General features: G+C 50.0%; 1 long non-coding RNA gene and 1 pseudogene across 1 annotated transcript; both read right to left on the bottom strand.

Annotated features, from left to right (window-relative positions):
- Nucleotides 1–232: 232 nt before the first annotated feature.
- LOC148666725 (5S ribosomal RNA) lies at nt 233–351 on the bottom strand (annotated as a pseudogene).
- A 5,837-nt stretch (nt 352–6,188) lies between these two features.
- On the bottom strand, nt 6,189–12,522 carry LOC148666724 (uncharacterized). Its single transcript, XR_015937014.1, has 3 exons — nt 12,337–12,522; nt 10,914–10,992; nt 6,189–6,251 (listed from the first exon to the last, which is right to left on the bottom strand). It is a non-coding gene; the product is annotated as an uncharacterized LOC148666724 (long non-coding RNA).
- Between the last annotated feature and the right edge of the window lie 4,960 nt (nt 12,523–17,482).

The following is a 17,482-nucleotide window of genomic DNA, read 5'->3' as shown; positions in this document are numbered from 1 at the left end:
ACAAGTCTCCACAGCCGAAGCGCTGTGTCTCTTTTCAGCTGGCGATAAACCTTTCCTCGATCCTTTGCGGACTTGTAAAACTGTTCCTGATCAGAATAAAAAACGCTCACGCTAATACACAAGCACCCGTGTCTAGCCAAAGCTGACAAATAAACAGACGGACAAGCCGCACTGCACGTGTGAACAGGGGAATGAGCGAGCGAGCGGGGATAGGGCGCCTCCTGCGCTTAAAAGTTTGCAGCACCTGGTATTCCCAGGCGGTCTCCCATCCAAGTACTAACCAGGCCCATCCCTGTTTAGCGTCCGAGATCAGACGAGATCAGGCGTGCTCAAGGGGGTGTGGCCATAAGCGAGAGCAAGGCTCGCTGGCACCCTTCTTATTGAGAGAACAGCTCCGTCACCTCTTTTACGACGCTGCTTTTTTTCCCTTGCGTTTTTCTCTTCTCCCCACGTTCTCTCTCTTCACTGCCTTCGTCCCCACTCTATTTCACTTCAGCCTTTCACTCTTGCTTCCTTCCAATGAGGACGGAGCTGCGGGAGAAAGGGCGCTATAGAGGATCGCTGTGGAGAGCTGCTGCTGTGCTTTGACATCTGAGCTCTGTGGAAAACGATCTCAATACAATTCTGAAAAACGCGACTCTCCGAACGCCAGCCGAACAAGTCTCCACAGCCGAAGCGCTGTGTCTCTTTTCAGCTGGCGATAAACCTTTCCTCGATCCTTTGCGGACTTGTAAAACTGTTCCTGATCAGAATAAAAAACGCTCACGCTAATACACAAGCACCCGTGTCTAGCCAAAGCTGACAAATAAACAGACGGACAAGCCGCACTGCACGTGTGAACAGGGGAATGAGCGAGCGAGCAGGGATAGGGCGCCTCCTGCGCTTAAAAGCTTTCTGAATTCTGAGTACGTACAGGATCCTCGGCCTTGCGCTTATAACAAAGTCCAAGTCCCCTTTGCAGACAACAGCAGTTGTCACATGATTTTCTCTGAGGATGTGCGAAAATGGCCAAGGAGAGCCCCGATCTGAGCTTGCGCTCACTTTTTGACCAAGACACAGATGTGTGCTGATTGGTTGAGAGTTTGGCGGGCATTGGAGACCCACGTGGTATTACCACGCCCTGCCAGTCCCTGATTGGTTGATCAAGTTGAGATATGAGTCACTTACTCTTGACACTTAGGAATGCAGTCCAGATGTCCATTTGGCACTCCCTAGACAGATAGGCGCTAATGGATGACCATTGATCATGCTAGCCAGGCTTAGCTAAGTGCATCCCCATCTGGGAGCTGTCCCTTATCAAAAGAAAACATCTTAAATCAGCCTGCATGAATACTTTCTCTGTGGCTGCACCACAGAGATGGAAGGTGAGATGGGGCCTCATTTAGGACAGCATACCACCGCCTAATTCTGTCTTATTAACAAGCATTGCCGCTACAACGGCATCTCTCCTGTCAAACTTCCTCCTGACGTGTTTGACAGGATCTGGGCCGTGGTGAACAGTGGGAAAGACGCTTGATTTTCTAAAAGCTACAACGAACAACCTTGTGATTACTGCTACAGTTAATAATTGTCTCAGTAAACCATCAAACCACTACAATTCACAGAGATTTAGCCTGGAATGTCGTCCACCAGTGCTTACCGGTACGAACTTTCTTGTACCGTAGGGGCCTCACCCCCAGCCCTCGCTGCGTTAGGGTGGGCTGCGGCGAGGAGGAGACTGTGACCCATCTCCTGTGGTCCTGTTTTTTTGCTAAGGCCTTCTGGGCACAGTTTGAAGATTGGTTGCAAGCTCTCTCGCCCCAATTTACCCTGACCGCTGCTTTCGTCATATAAGGCATCTCTCCTGTCAAACTTCCTCCTGACGTGTTTGACAGGATCTGGGCCGTGGTGAACAGTGGGAAAGACGCCCTGTGGAGAGTGAGGAACATGGGGCTGTTCAAAGGCATCGAGGTCCCAGTCAAGGCAGCAGGTAGCCTGGCCCTGTTCATCACCCGAGAGAACTATTACCTCAGAGATCTGTGGAGAGAAGGGAGGGAGGAAGCAGAAAATCTGTGGGAAATTGAGAGCATAGGTCAATATCTCCCCCCACAAAGTGTGCGCTCCAGGTTCCCTCTCGGGGCTCTGCAACACAGCGGAAAGGCAGCGAGAAGGAGCCTCTTGCTCTGACGCTGCAAGCCACAAGAGGGCGGAGGCGCCGCGCGCCCGGCCGACGTGTTGGACTGGTGTGCTTTATGTGCTGAAATAAACACGCGACAGCCCAGAAATGTTTTCAGAGTGCTGTGCACTGGAGGTTTTTGTCTTGTGAAGACTTGCCTTGTGCTCCTCCGAGCAGTTTGTTTGTTCTCCTCCAGTGCGGGACAAGCCAACACAAGGGAGCACATTCGCCAACATCCAGGTACGCAATGCAATTTGGAAAGAGGCTCCTTTCCAAAGAGTTGCACACGAACGATACTTCAGTCAAGCTCGGGGGGCACGGAACCCCAACCACACACAGCTTCAAGTAGCGAGTCAGGTGCTATTACTTTCACCTGCGGCCACACCACCCTGAACGCGTCTGATCTCTGAAGCTAAGTAGGGTCAGGCCTGGTTAGTGCTTGCATGGGAGACTGCCTGGGAATACCAGGTGCTGTAAGCTTTTGCTCTCTCGGCCAGCAGGGGTCACCGTTGGTGCCTTAGGCTTTGGGAAGAAAACCTGTAGGATGGAAAGGTGATCTATAGCCTCATTTCTAGAGATGTTTTGTTGCTATGGCATGAGTGTGACCCATATAAAAAAAAACCCATTTGTAAAACGAATATCGAATCTGCCTCTAAATCTGCAAATGAAGATGAGTCGATAAACCACTTGTTTTTCGTATAACTATACATATATTCATTTATTACTGATTTCATTAATTGAGCAGGGATACAATAGAGGTACAGCCATTCACTGTTTGACATGTCTACACTGGTACAGAACCTAGCAATCAGAAAACGGGTGAAACTGTCTTGAGAATTAGCATACAGTACCGAGGCCCCCATGACCAAATAAAGGCTAACCTCGATAATCAGCCTAAATAATGCAGACTACAGCAAAACGACTGACTTTGAAAAGGGAATGAATGTCCGGAAGGAGTAGTGCAACGAGCTTGAAATGCTTCTCCGGACCTCTAACTAAAAGAAACCGAGAACCAGCAGTGGAATCGACTCCCTTCGAACTGGGATCCTATCGCAGCTCGTGGTGTCGTAACTCTTCCGCATCTGATATTGGACCAAGCACATCAGGGGAGAGCGCGAACGCAGTCCCCCACTACCAGAAATTATGCAGTCGAGATTCCCACATTTGGGGAATTGGCAGGGGTCAGCACAGCCGGAGTGAAAGCTTTAGAAAGCTTTACATTAATATACATACTTAAAACAGTACAGTATATATGATCACATTTCATTACATTTTGACACGGTACCAGTTACATAGCAACAATTTCTTTTTATCTGGCGCAAATCACATTCTTTACTTCAACATGATAATGTTTTTCACAGTTTCTTGAGATATTGACCTATGCTCTCTATTTCCCTCAGATTTTCTGCTTCCTCCCTCCCTTCTCTCCACAGATCTCTGAGGTAATAGTTCTCTCGGGTGATGAACAGGGCCAGGCTACCTGCTGCCTTGACTGGGACCTCGATGCCTTTGAACAGCCCCATGTTCCTCACTCTCCACAGGGCGTCTTTCCCACTGTTCACCACGGCCCAGATCCTGTCAAACACGTCAGGAGGAAGTTTGACAGGAGAGATGCCTTATATGACGAAAGCAGCGGTCAGGGTAAATTGGGGCGAGAGAGCTTGCAACCAATCTTCAAACTGTGCCCAGAAGGCCTTAGCAAAAAAACAGGACCACAGGAGATGGGTCACAGTCTCCTCCTCGCCGCAGCCCACCCTAACGCAGCGAGGGCTGGGGGTGAGGCCCCTACGGTACAAGAAAGTTCGTACCGGTAAGCACTGGTGGACGACATTCCAGGCTAAATCTCTGTGAATTGTAGTGGTTTGATGGTTTACTGAGACAATTATTAACTGTAGCAGTAATCACAAGGTTGTTCGTTGTAGCTTTTAGAAAATCAATCGTCAGAACAACTAACAACGCACACACACATCTTAAATCAATCTGCATGTATACTTTCTCTGTGGCTGCACCACAGAGATGGAGGGTGAGATGGGGCCTCATTTCGGAAAGCATTCCAACGCTTAATTATGTCTTATTAACAAGCATTGCCGCTACATATCCCCCCTTTTTGAAGGTCACGAGGTCCTGAGGCGTTGTTGCCTTCAAAACAAAAACAGAGTTAAGTGATGTCTGTTGTACCCCGGTGGATTCTACCACCCAATATTCACATTACCTCTCGAGAATTTGTACAGGAAATAGTGTTGGAAAGAACATTGCGTATACCTGCTCTCAGTTATAAGGTACATAGAAATGAGGCATCGGGCGTCATCATTAGCCCTAGACCTTAAACTTCCGGCAGTTCACTATCAGTATCGGATAGCTCTGCAGCAGGCAGACGCTTGGGAGTGGTTACCTGATTTCGGTGATAAACCATTGCTCCCTTTGTCTCATTCAAACTACCCCGCAAGGCTTTGATACAAGAGAACAGCATCCAACACATTACCCCAGCCATGATCCAGCTACCCAGCAGCAGTGTCAAGATGACCACGTTTACTGTTCCTAGCGCCCCAGAGGATCCACAACGACTGTGCTTGGGACCTACCAGTGTAGTTTTTAAGTTTGTGTCGTTGAGAACAAATTCGACTACCTGTACACCCTCAAGACTTACTGTCTCTTGGATTCTCTCATCCAAGTCAACGCTGTGTCCTCTGAAAGCGTCCACAATCTCGAGTTCCGTTTCATACAGTTCTGACTCCAGGTGATACAGTGCTAAATCGTTGAGATGCACTATAGCTCCTTCAGGAACTTGTAGAAAAACTGTTTGGTTGGGTAGCTGCACTTCGGTAGCTGTATCATGTCTGTCATAGGTTATTGTAACCGTTAACTGTGGTGTGCTGACCAGCCATTTCTTTCCCACCTGCTCAACCTGGGGTTCGTTAACCTCACGTTTGCTCGTCACTGTGGCTTTACACTTTTCAGTGGCAGCCCCCTTTCTGATACCACACAACCTCTGAGTTGTGTCCCTAAGGAATGGCTTACTTGGGCATACCCAGTGGATATCCTTGGTTGATATACACAGTTCCAGGTTTGGAACAAGGTACAAATTCGGATCATCCTCCTGGTAAGCTACGAGCGGTGGGGTGGTCAACTTCACATGCATGTCCCCCCTCCAGAAGCCAACGTTCAATATAGACTTGAGTCTATAGATATCCTTGCTACTCACGATGGGAAGGTTCAACAGGAAACCTATTTCCTTGGCTTCGGGGTTGACATGTATGGGAATGGCACTGCCTAGACTGTATGCAAGATGTACTTGCAATGGCTGCACCATCTCGGAAGTGGTTGTCTTCAGTACTTCTTCTACTAAGGACAGTGGAACCAAGTAGGTTGGAATCTGTCCCATGGCTAGGCTAGTTACTGTGGCACTAAGCTCCCTAAGCAGATCCTGCATCAGCATTCTGACCTGTTGCACATAAGCATAGTACCACTGTAACACGTCGACAATCCTGCCCACGGTGTGGAGGGTGTTATTTAACAGTGCTGCATGAAGGTTTACTGCTAAAATTGTGCCCTGTAAGGTTTTCCCTAGGCTTTCCAGCCGCTGCTGCTGTTGATACAGCTTGTCATAAATTTCTGGCATTTCCTTACGTAACCCAGACACCTGCCTTCTCAGGGTGGTCAGGGTGACAGTGTTAGCAGCAAACAGACCCGCTGAAAATAGCGAACCCACGGCGGAGGCCGCAGCAATCAGACCCCCCAAGAACCTTTTGGGGCGGCTGAGGCCTGTCATCTCCTCCTGGGTGACTGTTGCCTTCCTCAGCTGGCGGAGCATGTGTATAGTGTCTAGCTGGGCATGCCATACAGTATCCCCAGCCCACTGCCTACCATGATAGGACACCCTACTGTTCATGTTGATGTGCTTCCGAAACACATCATGTGGGTCCAGCCGTACATACACTCGCTGAGTATATGTTCTGCAATTTGTTAACAACAATCCGGGAGCGTCCTGCAGGACTATGCCGGTAGGAGGACCGGGTTCCACAACTCCACAAGAGGCTGTGTCGAGGCGATCCACAGTACTGTCAGGACCAGCCGTGGCAGTTTTAGGATTCCCATTCTGGAACACAGATGAGGCACATGGTACAGTTCCACTATATTTTTGAATATATTTTCCTAGCAGGACCTACAGTACAGTACCTAACTACCTGCAACTACAAAGGGGCACCCCCCTCTTTGATCGGGTTTAGACTTTTAACCCTATTCTGTGTCCTCTGGCGCCATTTGAGATGGGCGATACAACCGGAGGTGGTTGCGATGCACCCACTTGTAGACCAGAGATTGCCTTCCCTTTTCAATCCGAATTCGATAAGCTACCGGTGATACCTTATCGACAATCTCGTGGGGTCCTGTCCAACTGGGTAAGAACTTCCGGGCCACGCCTGTGGGTTTGGCAAACTGGAAGTACAGGACCTTGTCTCCTACTTGGAGTTCCTGGTTAACTGCCTTTCGGTCATAGTATGCTTTCCTACCCTCTGCACTCCTTCCCAGATTGTTCTGGGCAAAAGCAAAGGTTGCCTGCAGATGTGCTCGCAGGTCTGACACATACTGATGGGCCGTAGCAGCCCCCGTCGTGCTCAGGTCCTCCACCCCATAGAGACAGTGTAGGGGAAGAGTCATCTTCCGACCTGTCATCATCTCAAAAGGTGGGACCCCCGTAGAGCAATGGGGCGTGGCTCGGATGGCCATCAGAACCAGGGGCAGCTTAATGTCCCAGTCCCTACTGTTGGTGGAGACAAACTTTTTGAGCATACTAACCACCGTTCGGTTTGCCCTTTCTGCCTGGCCCGAGGATTGAGGGTGGTAGGAGATATGCAACTGGGCCTTGACCCCAAGCATATTCCACAGGGTTGCCATTACTGTAGCTGTGAAATGGGTTCCCCAATCCGAGTTCACGGTCAGGGGGAGTCCCCATCGACTGAACACATGGTTCACCAACAGCACTGCAGTTGTCTCTGCCGTGTCGTTGGGTGCTGGGAGGCACTCAATCCATTTTGTGAATGCACACGTAACAGTGAGGAAATATTTGTTCCCTCTGGATGACCTCACCAGCGGCCCCACCCAATCCATTTGTAGATTGGACCAGGGGAATGTCATGCCCTTTTTCTGGAGTGGTGCACGGTGCAAGGGCCGTGATGGTTGGAACTGGCTACACGTCAGACACCCCTTTACATACGCGGCGATGTCTTGGCCCATGTGAGGCCAGAATGCCACCTGCGGGATAGTGTCGTACGTGGCCTTGATTTCCCGGTGACCCCCACAGGGTTCGTCATGAGCGTGTTGGATCATGAGCCCCCGATGACAGCGGGGAACTACCCACTTTGGGACACCTTGTGCAACTGGTACACAAACCAACAACCCCTTTATAATTTTTAGGTTGTCTTTCACCTCTGCCAGCTCCTTCAGCTCCGGAGACTGGCTCAGCACCTGCTCTGAAAGAGGTTGACGCACTGGGTCAGCGATATGCTGATACATTTGCCCAATTGCTGGGTCCTGTTTCTGCATTTCCGCAAGATCGGTGTTAAAACCCTGTGACCCAAGCACTACAGATTGAGGGTCGGCTCCGACATCCTGTCTAGCCCTGCTTCGGGTGACCGCCTTGACCTCAGCCACGGTTTCTGGGGGTAGCCATTCCTGCTGGAACTGCCAGGGATCACCCTCTAAGGCGCCAGATTTGGCCAGCCGGTCGGCCTCATCATTCCCGTCTTTGTCGGGTCCCTTCACCTGGGAGTGTCCCTTCACCTTCCTCCAGTAAACCATCATTCCAGCCTCGGTCGTGAGCTTGTCACTGGCCAGGAACAACTCTTTGTTCTTTACTTCCTTGCCCCGGGCATTTTTCATGCCGTTACCCTTCCAATACGGAAGATGGGACACGAAGCTATGTCGGGCGTAGTTCGAGTCACTACAGATGACAAATTGTTTAAGGCCATTTGTCAGGGCCTGCTGGAGGGTGATCAGCACCCCAGCTACTTCCGCATACTGACTAGTCTTTGGTCCTAGCTTATAGCGGGTCGGCCCACAGGGAGTATTGTCTTGCCAGACTACACCTACCCCTGCTAGCACCTGCTGTTTGTGGCGAAAAGAGCAACCGTCAACATAGGCCATGGGTAAGCCCTGGCCCACGTTCTCATCGTAGTACCGATGATTGTTCGGTAGCTCAGCAGCGGGAATCATTTCTGGAGCTTCAATGTCAGTGTCACAGCCGTGACACACTTGGCCCAAAGCCAGGCCCTGTCCCAGGTACATTTTCTTGCTCTGTGCATAACGTACCTCTATCTCATAGCCTTGTAGGGCCATCATCCATGCCACAATCCTGCTATTTGACACCCTGCCTGCTTTCAGTCTCTGGCTATGCAGGAATGTCACAGGTTGGTGGCAGGTTTCGATGATGATCTTTTGTCCCCCAACATAACTACGGAAGTGTTCTACCGACCAGACTGTAGACAACAGGGCCTTCTCGCAGTCCAAGAACTTTTGCTCCACTGGGGTCAGGGCTCGACTGGCATACGCCACCACCCTTCGCTCTTGGTCATATTCCTGACTCAGAGCAGCCCCAAGGCAGTGCTCTGAGAACCCTGCTTCAAGGTAGAAGACCTTATTTTTGTCAGGGTAGGCCAAGCACGGCGCACTACCGAGTTTGCGCTTCAGCTCCATCACAGCCTGTTCTGGGGAAGGTCCCCACTCAAAGGGCACGTCTTTCTGCAACAGCTTGTGGAGGGGCCTTGCTATTTCAGCGTAATCCTCAATGAACTGCCGGGAATAATTACATACTCCCAGAAAGCTGCGCAGTTCAGACAGGTTAGTGGGCGACTACATATTCTGGATAGCTTGGACTCTGCTGGACTGTGGCTGTATGCCTTGGGCTCCAACCAATAGTCCCACGTACTCCACTTGGGTCCTACACCACTGTCCCTTGGCCAGAGACAGTTTGGCCCCTGCACGGGAGAGCTGGGTCAACACATGCCTGATCTCGGCCATGTGTTCTTCCCAGGTCTGACTCCGCATCAGAATATCGTCCACATAGACCAGGTTGCCCCTGGCGGCTGCATCACTCATGGCTTTGTGCAGAAATATGTTGAACTCCGCTGGGGAGCTGGAATACCCAAAGGGGCATCGATTCCAGGTGAACTGCCTGTTTCCGAAGGAAAAGGCCAGTTTGTACTGGTCTGTCGGTTCTACCTTAAGGGTCCAGAACCCATTGGCCAGATCCACTGTGGTGAAATATTTCGCTGTTGTCACCTTGGCTAACTCCTGATCTAAGTAGATCATTGGCCATCGTGACAAAGGAACCTGTTTATTCAGCTGCCGGTAGTCAATGGTCAGACGCCACTTACCATTGGGTTTCAGCACCGGCCACAGTGGGGAGTTATAAGTGGAGTTACACTTCCTTATGATCTGACGCTCTAGTAGAGCATCCAACGTCTGCTTTATGGACTCGTATGCTGTGAGGGGAATGCGATACTGCCTGACATAGGTTGGGCGGGCGCCAGGGGCTGTGGGAATGTGCACTGTGTGCAAATCCGTCACCCCGCAGTCATAGGCGTCCCGTGCAAACACTTCCTGGAAATCCTGGAAGATCTGACGCAGCTGCTGATGCTGGCTTTCCGTTTCCAGGGCATCTGCCTTACCAACCTGTTCCTGTACCTGCTCTAGGAACCCCGCTTTTGACGGCATGGCGGTATCCCGGGTCGCACTCTTAGCTGAGTGGTCCGTCAGAACACCTGTGTGTACTGTGTACACAACCATCTCATCCTTATCGCTAAGGTCCACTCTGCACACCTCCTGGTTGCAGAATCCCTCTATTGGCATAATTGCGATCATCTGCCGGGGGTAGGTGTAGTACACCTGCTCGTTTCCCCCTCCCTGGCCAAGGGACCAGGGAGCTGCCCCAGTACTGGGATGGCCAGTTCAAAATCATAGAAACCATTGTCAATTACCAGTCCCATGTCAGTGCGAGCAGGGATTTTGACATCTTGTTTTGCTATGTTCTGCACCAACAGGCAGGTGGCTCGGCCATTCCGTTCCAGTCTGGGGGTACCACAGACTGCTAGGTTCAGTCTGATAAACTGAGCTGATGGTTGGAAGAAAACCATCTCAGCATCCATTCTCTGTCCCTTCTTCAGGACAAGGCGTACCGGAAACCCTGCTGTTGATGCAGGAACGATCAGGTCCGATTCGTTTATTACCTGGCAGGCCTGAGGAATCGTCTGACCTGACCGAATGTTCTCGGGGTCGCCGCTTAGAGAATGGGCATCTGGGTTCACCCGTGTCCACAGCACACTGTTTACTGTGTCCAGCTGGGCGCCCAGTCGAACCAACAGGTCTGCACCAATACAGACCGAATGGGCCAGCTGAGGTGCTACCTGGAAGTAGTGAGCAAACTTCCTTTTTCCGATGGAGATGGAAGCTACACAACTTCCTTTGCTCCAAATGGACCTATGAGGTGGGGGTGCCCACCACAGAACCTGTGACTGCGTCACCAGGGTCACCTGACGGCTTTGCGACAGGTCCTTGAACAGACCTTCACTGATTATGGACTTCTCAGAGCTGAGGCTGAGAATTACATCGTCAACCTGCACTTCTGCCACCTGGACCCCTCCCACCACCATGGGGTGGTAGTCCTGGTCCCCCTGAGGTACCAGGGCGCACAGAAAGGACTCCCATTCATTACCAGACAGGGAGATCCACTCTTCTTCAGGGATGAAAAGGGGGTGTGCTTTACCTGGCGGGTCAAGCAGCTGCTCGGAGCACTGCTCCTGTAGTTGGGAGACCGTGGGAGTGCTGGCCTGGGCAGGACTTCCCTGTAGTTTTGGAAAGCAAGAAGAGACATTTATTTCTCGTCCAGAGGAACCAGGTGGAACCTCCAACTCAGCTATAGTGTTCAGTGGGCACTGTGTGGTCACAGCATAACCACTGAACCCCCCTTTTTGCTGTACGACAGGCTTAGGGTTCTTGACCTGAGCCCACAATTTTCCACGCTGGCAGTCCACCAGAGGCTCCAGCCTGTCAAGCAGGTCTTGGCCAATGAGTAGTGGCTCTGTTTTAAACCTAGAGATGTAAACAGGATGCACCACATTCATTGGCCCGAACCTAAGTGCCACCCACACTCGGTGTGTGATCCTGGCATGATCCTGGGTATAGCTGGAAATATCTATCTTACACGGTTCTACCTTAAGTCTGATGCCTTTTCCTTTCGCTACTCGTTTGAGCTCGCTGAGTAGATCGGCTGACATCAGACTAATTTCAGCCCCAGTGTCAATCAGTGCTTCTCTATCTAAGACGCTTTCAAGAGAAACCTTGATATAAATACGCCTTGCTTTGCCTTTCTGGCTGAGATTCCCTAAGAATTGTTGGAAGCCTGCCTTTCCTTTGACTTCAGGGGCGGGGTCAGCGCCCAACTCAGAGTCACAGCCTTCTTTCAGGCAGGAACCCTCCCACCCAATCAGATAGACTGAGGGAGGGGTTTGGGGTGTATCCCCGCCTCCTCCAGTGAGAAGGGGCGTGGTCCCCCTAAGCTCATTCACGCTTCCGGCATTCGGTGCGGAAGGTTTACCCTGTCCTGGTCTCTCAAGCAGGACTTGTTCAAGCCGGGCCAGGCGGGCTGCAGTCGACTCCCTTCGATAGGCTCTGCCTGAGCCCTTGCCTTCCCCGTAGCGCTCACGGCGGCTCTGACGCTTAGTGCGGTCCTGCCTGCCTATTTTGCGCCGGGGCTTATAGGGCTCAGGAACCTCAGCTCCCTCGAGCTGAGGCGAGTCGTCAACCCTGCTGGCTTTAGTGGCGAACACGGCCGTTTTAGCAGGTTTTCGCTCTGAGGAAGCAGAGACTTCAGCTCCCCAGGCTTTTTGAGCCAACCTTCTAATGTCAGCCATTTTCATCGCTTTTGCATCTGTGTGCATCACAATCATTTTCCGGACTGAGGGATGCAGATTAGCAATGAATAAACCTTTGAAATTCACGTTCTCTTCGCAACCCTCTTCATTCCGCCCTGCAAAATAAGTGCGCCTAAGCCTCTCATAATAGTCGCGAGGGGCTTCAGCTTTTTCGTGCTTAATATGGTGCGCAGCGGCCACGGCAGCTATGGGATCGATAAAAGCCGAAAATTCTCCGATCATTGCCTGACACAGCTCCTCAAAGCTATTACAGACCTCCGGTCCTTGTCTGGACATCCACTCGTGTACCGCTCGGCTAGTAGTTTTCCTTACTAACAAAGCCTTTTCCTGTTCGGACGCTCCGGGCATAAACTGCAAAGTATGTCTCAGCTCATCGATGTAGGTTTCCACATTATTCCCTGACACTGACGGGTCAAACCTTTCTACATCTTTGGCTAACTGCCTCAGGGAGTGGAGATTAATTTTTACGGTTTCTCTGCGGGCAGGGGGACGGCCGTGATCAGGAGCAGGGGGTCTCTGCCTGAATTGCATCGCCCTTGCGTCTCGCGCAGGACTCGGCGATCTCCCCCATGCCGATCCGACCACAGACCCTGGCCGGGAGAAACCTCCTCCCGGCGCGCTGGATGAGCGCTCCGGGCTGCTAGGTGGGCTGGCATGCAAGTGGGATCTAGCCTGTTTTGCTTCCAGTACAAAAGCATCTAACTCCTTTTGCCTTTCCTGGCTGAGTTCATTTAAACTCTCAATTTCTTTTTCTTTTTCTTTCAAGCTCACTTCCAGGTCTCTCCTAGCTACCTCAGCTGCAGTTTCTCTAGCAGACAGGTCATCTAATTTACCTAAAACTTCCCTGAGTCTGTCTTCACTTTCCTCATTTTTCACTCTCTTTTCTCTGATTATATCCAACAACTCAACTCGCTCCGCCTTATATCTTTCTAGCTTTCCCTGAAGCTTTTGAAACTTTGTCAGCTCGGACAAAGACAGTTCCAGCTGTTTAGCTAGATTTAAGGCGAAACTCGATAGGACTTGAACTGCGTTCACGGACCCTCCTGTGTTAAGCTGGTTCGCTACCTTGGCTACTAAATCTACTTGCAGCTTCTCAATATCATCAAAGTTCAACTTTTCGATACCGCTCCAGTAACCAGGATTGTCGTCGCTAGAAATAGTACTTATAAGCGACTCCACTTCAGACATTTTAGCAGCCATTGTGATTACGTCAGAGAAACGTTAAGAGTATTACTTTTTTTTTCTTTTACTAAAATACAGTATGGAATTTAAACACCCGAGCAGATGGATTTCCAATCAGCACACGTTACACTAAACGCTAGAAAACAGGGGGATTTCTTTGTGCAGTTATCAGCACACCCGGTATTCGCGTATAGAAGCCGTGGCGCTGTGCTGAACTTGAACTCACAGCAATATCAGTTATTCTGTGCAATTGATTCTCATTTCATTCTTAACTCCGCCCACCCTAGGACGCCATTAAATGTAGTGGTTTTGATGGGTTTACTGAGACAATTATTAATTGTAGCAGTAATCACGAGGTTGTTCGTTGGGGCTTTTAGAAAATCAATCGTCAGAACAACTAACAACGCACACACACGGGTTCAATACACGGGATACATTTATTAATATAACTGTGCAACAAACATATACTAGTCTGCCTGGATACGAGCGGCAGACCTTACGGTGAGGGTTATCAATATACAAGGTATATAATCTCGAAGAGATGCAAACACAAAGAGATACACAACAGAGAATATATGTCAATATATATCGTTCGGTTACCAAATTGCTAATCAGTGTTATTACCCACTGTTAGTGGGGCGGAGGGATCTAACTGCGGCGCGCAGGGCAGTCGTTGCTCCGAGGGGATCTACCAGCAGTCCGGCTGGCTAGTAGAAAGTCTCTATGCACAGAGTGTGACCGCGAGTCCTCACAAGTCACTCTTTTGCCTGGGAAGAAACTGGTTCGTTCCCGGTCCAGCGCTGCTTCTGAATAAGCTATTAGGTTGTCGACGAGGGTCCAACTGTAGGCTGCCGTTGATCAAGCGGAGCATTCACGTTGGTAGAATTCTGAGTACGTACGGGTTCCTCGGCCTCGCGCTTTGAACAAAGTCCAAGTCCTTTTGCAGACAACAGCAGTTGTCACGTGATTGTCTCTGAGGATGAGCGAAAATGGCCAAGGAGAGCCCAGAACTGAGCTTGCGCTCCCTTTTTGATCAAGACCCAGATGTGTGCTGATTGGTTGAGAGTTTGGCGGGCATTGGAGACCCACGTGGTATTACCACGCCCTGCCAGTCCCTGATTGGTTGGTCAAGGTGAGATATAAGTCACTTACTCTTGACACTTAGGAATGCAGTCCAGATGTCCATTCGGCACTCCCTAGACTGATAGGCGCCAATAGATGACCATTGATCATGATAGCCAGGCTCAGCTAATTGCATCCCCGTCTGGGAGCTTGTTTCTTATCACAAGAAAACACTCTTAAATCAGCTTGCATGAATTCTTTCTCTGTGGCTGCACCACAGAGATGGAGAGTGAGATGGGGCCTCTTTTAGGAGCATACCAACGCTTAATTCTGTCTTATTAACAAGCATTGCCGCTACAATGGTATAGAAAAAAGACACGATGTAGACCGCAGGTCACCGCAAAAGAATCTTGCAATTGTCTGTTGTTGTAAAATATGGAATTAGCATTTCTGTTTAAGAAATCAATAATATTCTTGGGAAAAAAAAAGGCTTCGGGTGAAAATTCGTAGGAGTCGAAAAATTCTGCGCCCTCGTCGTCGGGTAAGTAAATAGCCAGCCAGTGTTCACCGGGGCGGTCGTGTGGGTGAGTATTAACTATTAAACTCAGAGGAGGCCACGCCAGTCTCTCGCGCGGTAGGGCATCACTGGGGAACACGCCTAGAAAACTGTCCTGGGTTAGAATGTCTTCCAGCTGTTTGGTGTTCATCTTTATGTGCATGTTGTGTGGCCTCCAGTGCTTTTTAGCTGAAGTCGTAAATGACTTGACGTCTCATATCTAGCTCTATCACGTTGTCGAACAGCGTGTACACAACCATGTTAACTGTAATGGGTAGCGGTAGCGCGATGCGTATTTCAGCTCTCAGATTACCCGTTTTGATAAGTGAATAATGTCCTGTGCACTCGTCGTCGGGGCTGAGGTTGAAAGCGAACAATGTGTAACCGCGCGCGTACTCCTCGTGGTCCACCAGAAGTGGTTTGTCTTTCAGACGCTTCCCGGCTGTTTTCACCAGATTAAAATATTCACGGACGCAATGTCCATTCTGGAAGTCTGGTTGAAGCGGTTTAGTGGGGATTTGTTCACCGTCCACGTAGAGAGCCAGAAAGTTAACGTTGTAGTGTTTAAAATTGAAGGGGTTTTGGGTAAAACTGCCGCTGAATGCCGCGTTGTCCACAAACCCCAAAATGACCACTTTGGGTAACTGTCCGAGAAATAGGTTTTCTTGGTTACACACACGGCTCCCGGCAGGCAGGCTGAAGACTTTCATCTGTACGCGGTCTATGGGGTATTTAGCGTTGGCCGTCAGGAGTGCTTCGGCGTGTCCCAGTCTGACCCCGGGTGACACTCTGACTCTTTTCACAAACAAAGATGCAGAGAGTACGCTCAGTTTGTATTCTCCGGCGTTGTTCATTAAGCAGAAAGCATCTCTGTTTCGTGTGAGTTTTATTTTCAGGTCTACGCCATTCAGTAGTAGTTTGTCCTGAAAAAACAGGTCGGCGTGAATGTGATCCAGGAGCTCTAGTTTTCGGCTTTGCGTCGTGTATGATGCTCTTTTTCTGAACCCCTGATTGGGACCATCCAAAATTGTGGACTCGTGTTCCCCGGCTGTGTCTTTGTCAAAGAGCCCTGTTGAATACTGCGTCTTCAGCGTCTCTTCACTGTAGTTCAGGACCGACTCTATAAAGGCTCTGTAAGGATAGCAGTTGTTGCTCTGGCTGATCAATCGGTCTCCTACGGTGATGTCAACCTGGCTGAAGATGGCTGCGATGGGGTACTTCACCAGGCTCACACGGGCTGCCGCATCAATGTCCCGACCGTCTTCTTCCATTATTTTACAGGTCAAATAGAGCAGGGTGTTGTTTAAATCTAAATAATCTTCTCCGTTGCCTGCGACGTAGAACTCCAGAGGTGCGTTTTCTGTTAGGGCCGTGAGGGGTGGAACTTCTATGTACAAGCTTTTCTCGACGCTTGTTTGGGTAGGTGCTAATTTAAATATGTCCAGCTCCGACTTGGCTCATTCTGCAGACCCGCCATGAACAAAAGCCATGTTTAAAATATATCTCGTTTCGTGTCTCGTTGATTGCGGTGTGTCACGCTCTTCTTTGTCGACCTGAAGCTTTTATGAGTTGCCTGTCTGCGCTTAGCCATTCTTTTATCAGGTTTCGGCGGCCCCCGACGGTGTGATGATGACGTCTGTCTTTTTCTCCTGACACCCCTGCGGATGTATGCTAGACCTGAACCTTCCTGCTGATGTGCAGCCACCTTAGACATGACCGCGCTTGTAACGTTGCTGACCACGTCTTTGGTGATGTTTTTAGCTGCCGATGCCATGTGCGGCTTAGCTATTTCAAACCCGCGTTTCAGAAAAGGCACGGCTTTTCTAAATAGCGCTCTGAAAATACCCCTCGATACCAGCGCCGTACTGAACCGGTAGCCCTGAAAATCCTGGTAATCCATAACCAGCCTGTTGTTTGTAGTAGTGTGTATACAAAGAAGGATCCCCGTAGCTCTTGATGACCGTCATCCTTTTAGATGTTTGTCGCTTTCACAGGTCTGAAATGCAGCTTGACGATGACCTATCCAAATGCAAATGACACGTGTTCGTTTTGATCCGTCTTTATTTCAATAGTGATGTTGTTAAAATGGTCGATGCTCACCAGCACGTAATGGGGTTTGTCGTACAATACTGTGACGAATTCACCATCCACGCCTCTGAAGGGCACACAACACAAAAGCGGTACGTAGATGTCGCCTATTAACTGGTGTTCTATGATATCGGTGTATATATACATGGTGTTAAATCCGCCAGTCATATCGACGGGGTGCGGTGATTTTACACTGGCGACACCCGAATTGAAACCCAACATCCGCGCTAGGTGGTCACGCACTTGCATAACAAACCGTTTATCACTAACAATCCTTACCGACCGGCTAATGGGGTTGTATTTAAGACTTACAGCCGTTAACTTGGATTTTTCAGCAGCCCGTTTCATTTCATGCAAGAGCTGCTCGATGTTGCCGTAGTACCCTCTCGGTAAGGTACAGGTCCAGATAGTCTTGAGCTCCTCGCTGACGAACAGAAAAACTTCGTCTTCATCAAAAGTGTTTAGTGTATGCGGATAGTGCAGCTCGACCAGGCCCACTTCCCAGCCCCCGTC

The sequence above is a fragment of the Lepisosteus platostomus genome, chromosome 5 (assembly GCF_059453375.1).
Source record: "Lepisosteus platostomus isolate fLepPlt1 chromosome 5, fLepPlt1.hap1, whole genome shotgun sequence".
Classification (NCBI taxonomy): Eukaryota; Metazoa; Chordata; class Actinopteri; order Semionotiformes; family Lepisosteidae; genus Lepisosteus; species Lepisosteus platostomus.
This window is presented reverse-complemented; position numbering and strand designations above follow the sequence as displayed.